The sequence below is a fragment of the Nycticebus coucang genome, chromosome 17, assembly GCF_027406575.1.
Source record: "Nycticebus coucang isolate mNycCou1 chromosome 17, mNycCou1.pri, whole genome shotgun sequence".
Lineage (NCBI taxonomy): Eukaryota > Metazoa > Chordata > Mammalia > Primates > Lorisidae > Nycticebus > Nycticebus coucang.
This window is the reverse complement of record NC_069796.1, coordinates 42,085,205-42,092,146: the sequence shown is the minus strand read 5'-3', so window position 1 is coordinate 42,092,146 and position 6,942 is coordinate 42,085,205.

Sequence of the window (6,942 nt, the reverse complement as noted above, 5' to 3'; positions counted from 1 at the left end):
TTAAATACATAAATAAATAAAAATCCCCTCCATAGCTGCTGTTGTCCTGGCAGAGGCCAATAGGTCCCTCATTCAGCAGGTAAGATGCCTAAAGAACTATCAGTAGTTGGACCCCTCCCTCCCTCCCTCCTTCCCTCGCTTCCTTCCTTAGACAGGTGTTGCTCTGCCACCCAGGCTAGAGCGCAGTGGCCTTGCCATAGCTCACTCCAGCCTTGAACTCCTAGGCTCAAGCCATCCTCCTACCTTAGCCTCCTGAGTAGCTGGGACTGCACGTGCACAACGCCGCACTTGGCTAATTTTTCTTTTGCTCTGTAGAGATGGAGTCTCACTCCGTTACCCAGGTCAGTCTCCAAATCCCTGGTTCAAGCGATCCTCCCACCTTGGCCTCCCAAAGTGCTGAGATTACAGGCGTGAGCTGCCATGCCTGGCCTGCTTTCTTTTTTTAACAGTGAAGTAGAGGCAAGATATTCTAACTGCCCTCCCAGAGGGGAAGCGGGAGCGCTAAATCCTGTAGCAAACAAGACTTTAGTTGTTTTTAAAGAATCTTCTGAACTATTCCTGGGCAGGAAAGTCCCTATCTTGGGCTTCTTCAGTGGGAGGCACCGGCAACCCGCTTCAGAGGGAATGTTCTCCTGCTGGGTGAGGGTAGAGTGATCACTGGGAGGAATAATTTTTATCCTGCTGATCCCAACAGGATGACCCTGGGAAAAGTTCTTCACAGATGGGAACTTCTTTGGGTCACAGCTTAAATTTAACTACATCAATTAAATAATATATCAATTAGGAATACATCAATTAAATAATTACCTTGGAACACCCTCAGACAATCCCCCCAGACCCTACACCCTACACCCCACACCCTCGCGGCACCACGGAAGTCTCCTTCATAACCCTCATATCTTCATTTTTGTTCATTTAATTTATCTGTGCACGTTTTACAAATGCCCATCAGTCCTTTTATAGGAGCCGTCTCTGCCGCAGGACAGCAGTGTTAAGAGTGAGGGGCTGTGGTCTGCCTGAGCCGTAACCGCCCTGGGTGTTCACAAGTGTGTGCTGAATGATTGACACGCACGTCCCCGTGGCTGCAGAATCCAGGCTCTGCTGCGCCCGGCTGTAGGAACTTGAGTCGGCCACTTCACTTCCTTGTGTTGCCTTCAGAAGGACGTGACTTCTGGATTTCCTTACAATGCTACAGTGCTGTGATCCAGTGAGCACAGGGCTAGAGCAAGTTAACGTCCGCGAGTCAGGCTCCGCATGTCAGCAAAAACAAGAGGAGGGTTTCTGGTTTTCTAGCTGGCAAGTTATGTTAAAAAGATAAAATATGCCATGGGTTCCCAGGGGGCAGTTATGCTAAAAAGAAAATAAATCAACCGAGGGCTGACGTCACATGCCCTCACACCCTCAGCAGGCACGGAGCCCTCCTCCAGAAATCCTCAGGGGCTATTCCTGGCCAAAACTCGCTCCCCTAGGAAGGGTGCCAGGGAGAATCAGAATGGCTGGTGTATCCACCTTCAACTGGCCTTGGGTGGAAACATCTTCTCTTTGTTGGGGGCTCTGCCCTCTACTCTCCAAGTCCCCCCACTTGGCTCCCTGCTCACCACCAGCAAGTTCTGCTCTGAACCCTGGGCTCAAGTCTTAAAAAGGTTCTGGATGCGCGGCGCCTGTGGCTCAGTGAGTAGTGCGCTGGCCCCATATGCCGAGGGTGGCGGGTTCAAACCCAGCCCCGGCCAAACTGCAACCAAAAAATAGCTGGGCGTTGTGGCGGGCGCCTGTAGTCCCAGCTGCTCAGGAGGCTGAGGCAAGAGAATCGCATAAGCCCAAGAGTTGAGAGGTTGCTGTGAGCCGTGTGACGCCACGACACTCTACCCGAGGGCAGTACAGTGAGACTCTGTCTCTACAAAAAAAGAAAAGAAGATTCTGGAATTTGGGGCCCCAGCTCAAGTCCATGAGCTCAGAAGTGTAGATTTAGTTTTAAAGCAGACTCAGAGAAATATTGGGTGGCACAGATTCAGCCTGTTATTTCAAATTGGGGGTTCAAAAGCACCAGTCATAAAAAGATCCCCCTACTTCTTTCTCCCTTCCTCTCCCTAGACCTGTATTTTAATCTGAAATAAATCCCGGGTGTCAATTAGCTAATCTGACAAATACATCTCCTCTGCCCTTCCTCTGAGGGAAGTAAGAACAGTTTGTGTGGGTCTCAGAATCAACGTGCACTTACCTATGAACAAGCAATTCCACTTTGAAGAATTTATGTTACATCTATACTTCCACTTGAAGTGTGAAGTGATAAGTTGAAGGACATGCATCAAAACCTGGCTGTAATAACAAAAGATAAAGTGGAGCTTAAATGCCATGACTAGCAGTCTGTTTAAATAAATAATCACATTCTCCTGCGATGCAGTTGTGGTGCTGGGGAGTCTCTAGAAAGAACAAGGCAGGCAGCTCTCTACACACTCATAAAGAAAAATTTCCACAAATATTAAAATGAAAAACAAAAGCCACATGCACAACAGTGTTTGGGGTAGAATTTATATACAAGTTAGCATGTATTTAAATGCCTGTGGCCTATGGGTTACATGATGTCCCCCTAAAATTCACATGTTAAACTTTGAACCCCCAGTACCTTTATAGGGATCACTGAGTTAAAATGAGGTGCTCAGGCTGGACTCTACCCCGGTATGACCAATAACCTTAATAAAAAGGGGAAATTGGAACACACAGAGAGAACGGCTTATGGAGATGAAGGCAGAGATCAAGGTGATGGTTTTACATGGAAGGCCCCAAGTTTGCCAGCGCACCCCAGACACTAAGAAAAAAAAAATATATATATCCAATGTACTCAGTACTACTGTGAAACCAATTTATAATCACTCACACTTGCATATGAAAAATGAAACACAACTATAGCCTAGGATGAAGGAGGGAAGGGGAGGGAGAGGGGAAGGGAGGGGTGGGTCCATACAGGGAGGGTTAGTAGGGGAGCACACCTATGGAGCAGATTGCAAGTGTCAGTTGGATCTGTCAGGTATAGAACACAAATGTCTTAATGCTGTAATTGGGTAAATGAGGGGAAGGCTATGTTGATTAGTAGGATGTAAGCACTCCAATGTGTGCAAATAATCAACCCATCAACTCCCATAATAGCATAAATGTATTTATGATCTATGTACCAATGACTTAATTAAAAAAAAAAAGAAGAAGAAAAAGAAAAGAAAAAGGCACAGGCAGATCCTCACTCGCATCTTCAGAAGGAACCCACCTGGCGCGCAGCTGGGCCTCAGCCTTCCACCCGGCGCTGTGAGATAACGAGAATACATTTTCATTAAGCCCCCCAATTTGTGGCATTTTGCTCCAGCAGCCCTACAAAACAGATACCGTGTTTTCTATATTTGAAAATAGAAACACACATGTGCACAATATGTATTTTTGTGTATATTTTTATATCTCGGTCAATATAAGATAAGGAGCAAATACGCGCAGAAAGCCTGATGATGTTGGTCACCCCTGGTGGGGGGCGAGGGAGCTGACGGAGCAGAGAGAATTTTCACGAGTACTCTTGGAGCTGTGTTGGATTTTGCACCACATGTGGATGTTTTCTTCCTACTCCCCAAACTCCCAAATCAAATAATCAGATGTAGGAGAAAACAAAAGTGAGCCTCTGGAGACCGCTGTACACTCCTGGATATGTTTTGAATTTTGCACCCTGTGTATTATCTTCCTACTCCCCCCCATACTCCCACATCAAATAATTAGATATACAAGAAAATAAAAGTAGCCTTCTGAAAACAGACACATGTCCCCAGGCTAACGCTAGTACATCGGACTGCTTTAACATCTAGCCCCAAGTCTGACCAACTGTGAGAGATCGCTGCTGGAAGTGTCATCTTACCTCCGATGCCAAGGCCTCTGCTGGTCTCAGGGGAGGAAAGTCCCCCAGTCAATTAGAATGTCTGCGGGGTGCAGGGACGGGATGCGGGGGCAGCAGCCACAAGCATCTGTTAACCCTGGCTATCCCATTACTGGCTCAGGGTGGCTTTGGGGTGCAGAGAGTAGTGTGCAAGTGATACCCATCACTATCTAAGAGGGAGCTCTCCACCATCACAGAGCTCTGCTGGAGTCTATGGAGTCAGGCAGGAGGCTCCAAAATGTGATCCAATGACTCACTGTGCGTGAAAAAGTCCTTTTTCCTTTCTGGAGTAAATGGGCAGATGGATAGCCACTGTGTGAGTCATGAAGCCTGAGGCCCAAATGGCTGTGCAGATGGAGAAAAAATGAGATTCCGTGCAGGAGGCTCCTAACTCATCAGACCACGGGGGTCTGACCCCTCCGTGTGCTGCACCTGCCAGAATGCACGGATTCCAAGAGGCCGTCAAAGCCCCAATAGCAGAGCACAGAGACTTGGAGTGCTTGTGGCTACCACCAGGACCCTGGCCACCTTCCAAAGTAGAAATGATCAGAAACTTGGAACAAAACTCAATGCGGCAGAAATTAGAACGAAGGCTGGTAAGTGCCAGGGTCAGTGTAACCCTGCTTCTAAATATCATGTGCAAACATGACCGTGCGTGGGAACAGATCCCTCAGGTGTCAGCATTTTCTGCTGCTCACAGTACTTTTCTATTCCAGGGGTCATTTCTCTAAGGCAGGCATCCTCAAACTGCGGCCCGTGGGCCACATGAAGTGGTGTGAATTGTATTTGTTCCCGTTTTGTTTTTTACTTCAAAATAAGATATGTGCAATGTGCATAGGAATTTGTTAATAGTTTTTTTTTGTTTTTTTTTTTGACTATAGTCCAGCCCTCCAGTGGTCTGAGGGACACTGAACTGGCCCCCTGTTTAAAAAGTTTGAGGACGCCTGCTCTCAGGGATGATAGCTGAAGCCTTTTAACAAGATCAGCTCTCTCTCTATTCTGTAGGGAAGTAAATTTCTCCAGCCAGCAAATCAAAAATACAATTTTCTGTGGCAGACACACATCTCCTATGAGATCAGCTGAGAATGCAGAGATCAACAAGGCAGGCAAAGACAGAGTACAAGTTCAGCTGAAAGACGTTTGGGATAAGGGCAAATTGGGGGCATCAAACTCCACTTTTCATTGAATCAATCTTCTAGTACTTAGGCAGGATTATGAAGCTGTAGCCAGGGGCATTGTTCTAGGGTCCAGTGTGGCTCTGCCACACATACAGGCGTTATACAGACATTCAACTGTCCCTTCCTCAGGAACTACCATGTCCACTCCCGGGGGTACGGAAGTCACCAGGACAGAATCCCTGACCTTGAAAACCACATAGTGTCAATACACAAACTAATGACCACAAGATGGACTAACATTCCACCATAACAAAGGCACTGAAAACCCACCCTGGGAAGAAAGAAGACAGCATAGGGGGCTGCCTTTCTGGGAAAAGTGTCTTTTGAGCTAAGTTTGAAGGGTAAGTAGGAATCTCCCAGGTATGAAAGGAAGAGAAAAGACAGTCTGGAGGGAAGCCCTTGTTCAAAGGCCCACTGCCAAATGAACAAGGGAGCAGTGAGCCATTCACTGTGATGGAGGGAGGGGGGTTCCAGGCAGGATGGAGCTGGAGCAATGGGTTGGGCCTTGCAGGCCAACTCAAGAATCCACACTCTGAGTCACTGGGAGAGCAGACACAGCTTCATGGGGAGGGGGCGCGGGGAGTAATCGCATTTCCTGCCTTGGAGGTGACTTTTCTCCTAATAGGAAGAGTGCACCAAAGAGGGGAGAGTTGGTGGGAGGGAGACACGTAGAAGGCTCCTGCAGCAGACCTTTAGTCAATACGGGAGGGTCTGGGGAGGAAGCATCAGATTGGAGCCCTTTTGTATTTGCAATGGATAGGATCCCCTCACAGTATGGGAACAGATGTGCAAGAAGGACTTCCAGATTTTGAACTTGGATTATGACACTACTCAAGACAGGAAGAGGGAATGAAGTGTCATTTTGGACACGTTTTTTTGGTAAGGACGTGCCTGCAGGTCAGCTAACTGGAGACGTCCAACGGGCAGGCAGAATATGGGCGTGGAACTTGGGAGAGAGGACTCTAATGGAATATTTTTCTTATGACACATTCCTGTTAAGCCTCCATTCCTCGGGTTTGGCTGAGGACGCTGTGGACAGATCGGTGGGGGGAGTGCCACTCTGAGATCCTGGGTGTAGTCTTACAGTCCTAACAGCAAGGCAGCTTTCTCGGCCTGCCTCTGCGTGGGGACCAGAATTTGTGCAGACTCGAGCATGCCTGGCCAGGTCCAACCAAAAACATTTCCACAGCTCTGGGGCCTAGCTCCGAAATTCCATCTTCCGCCACGTGTTTTCCAGGTGGGCTTCTCATGCAGGATGAATTCCTGCAGAATCGCAGAAATCTCAGGAGTCCCAGGGGTCAGCCCCAAATGGGGACCTCAGGGTGGGAGAAAAGCCAGTTTCCTTCCCCAGAAGCCCAGTAGGAACTGGCACCCGGAGAAACCCAGCACTCAGAAGAATGTGTGGCCTGTATTGTCAGAGACAGGCTGGCCAGGGCAGGGAAAGGAGAGGAGAAGTTACAGCGTATCCTAATAGAATTGTTCTGACTCGAGATAATGTCAGGATAACATCCCAGTGAGACTACTTTACACCTGAAGATGTTTTGGGATGCACGCACGTACAGCTTTTGCCATCTGGGCTACCACCTTTACTGAACACCATCCCTATGAGTTTGGTTCCATATACTCGTCATTATCTCCACTTTGTGGATGAGGAACCTGTAGGCAGACAAGCAAATAGCCTGCCCCAAACTCCCTGTTGGACAAGTGGTATCCCTGGATTTTGGAAGCCGTCTGTCTGACTGCAGACGCTGCCCTCTTAACCACATAGCCACGGGCACCTCCAGAACGTCCATGTGATAGATTGATTCCCATGACACTTTGTACTTCTAAAAAAAAAAAAAAATACCAAGGTTATAT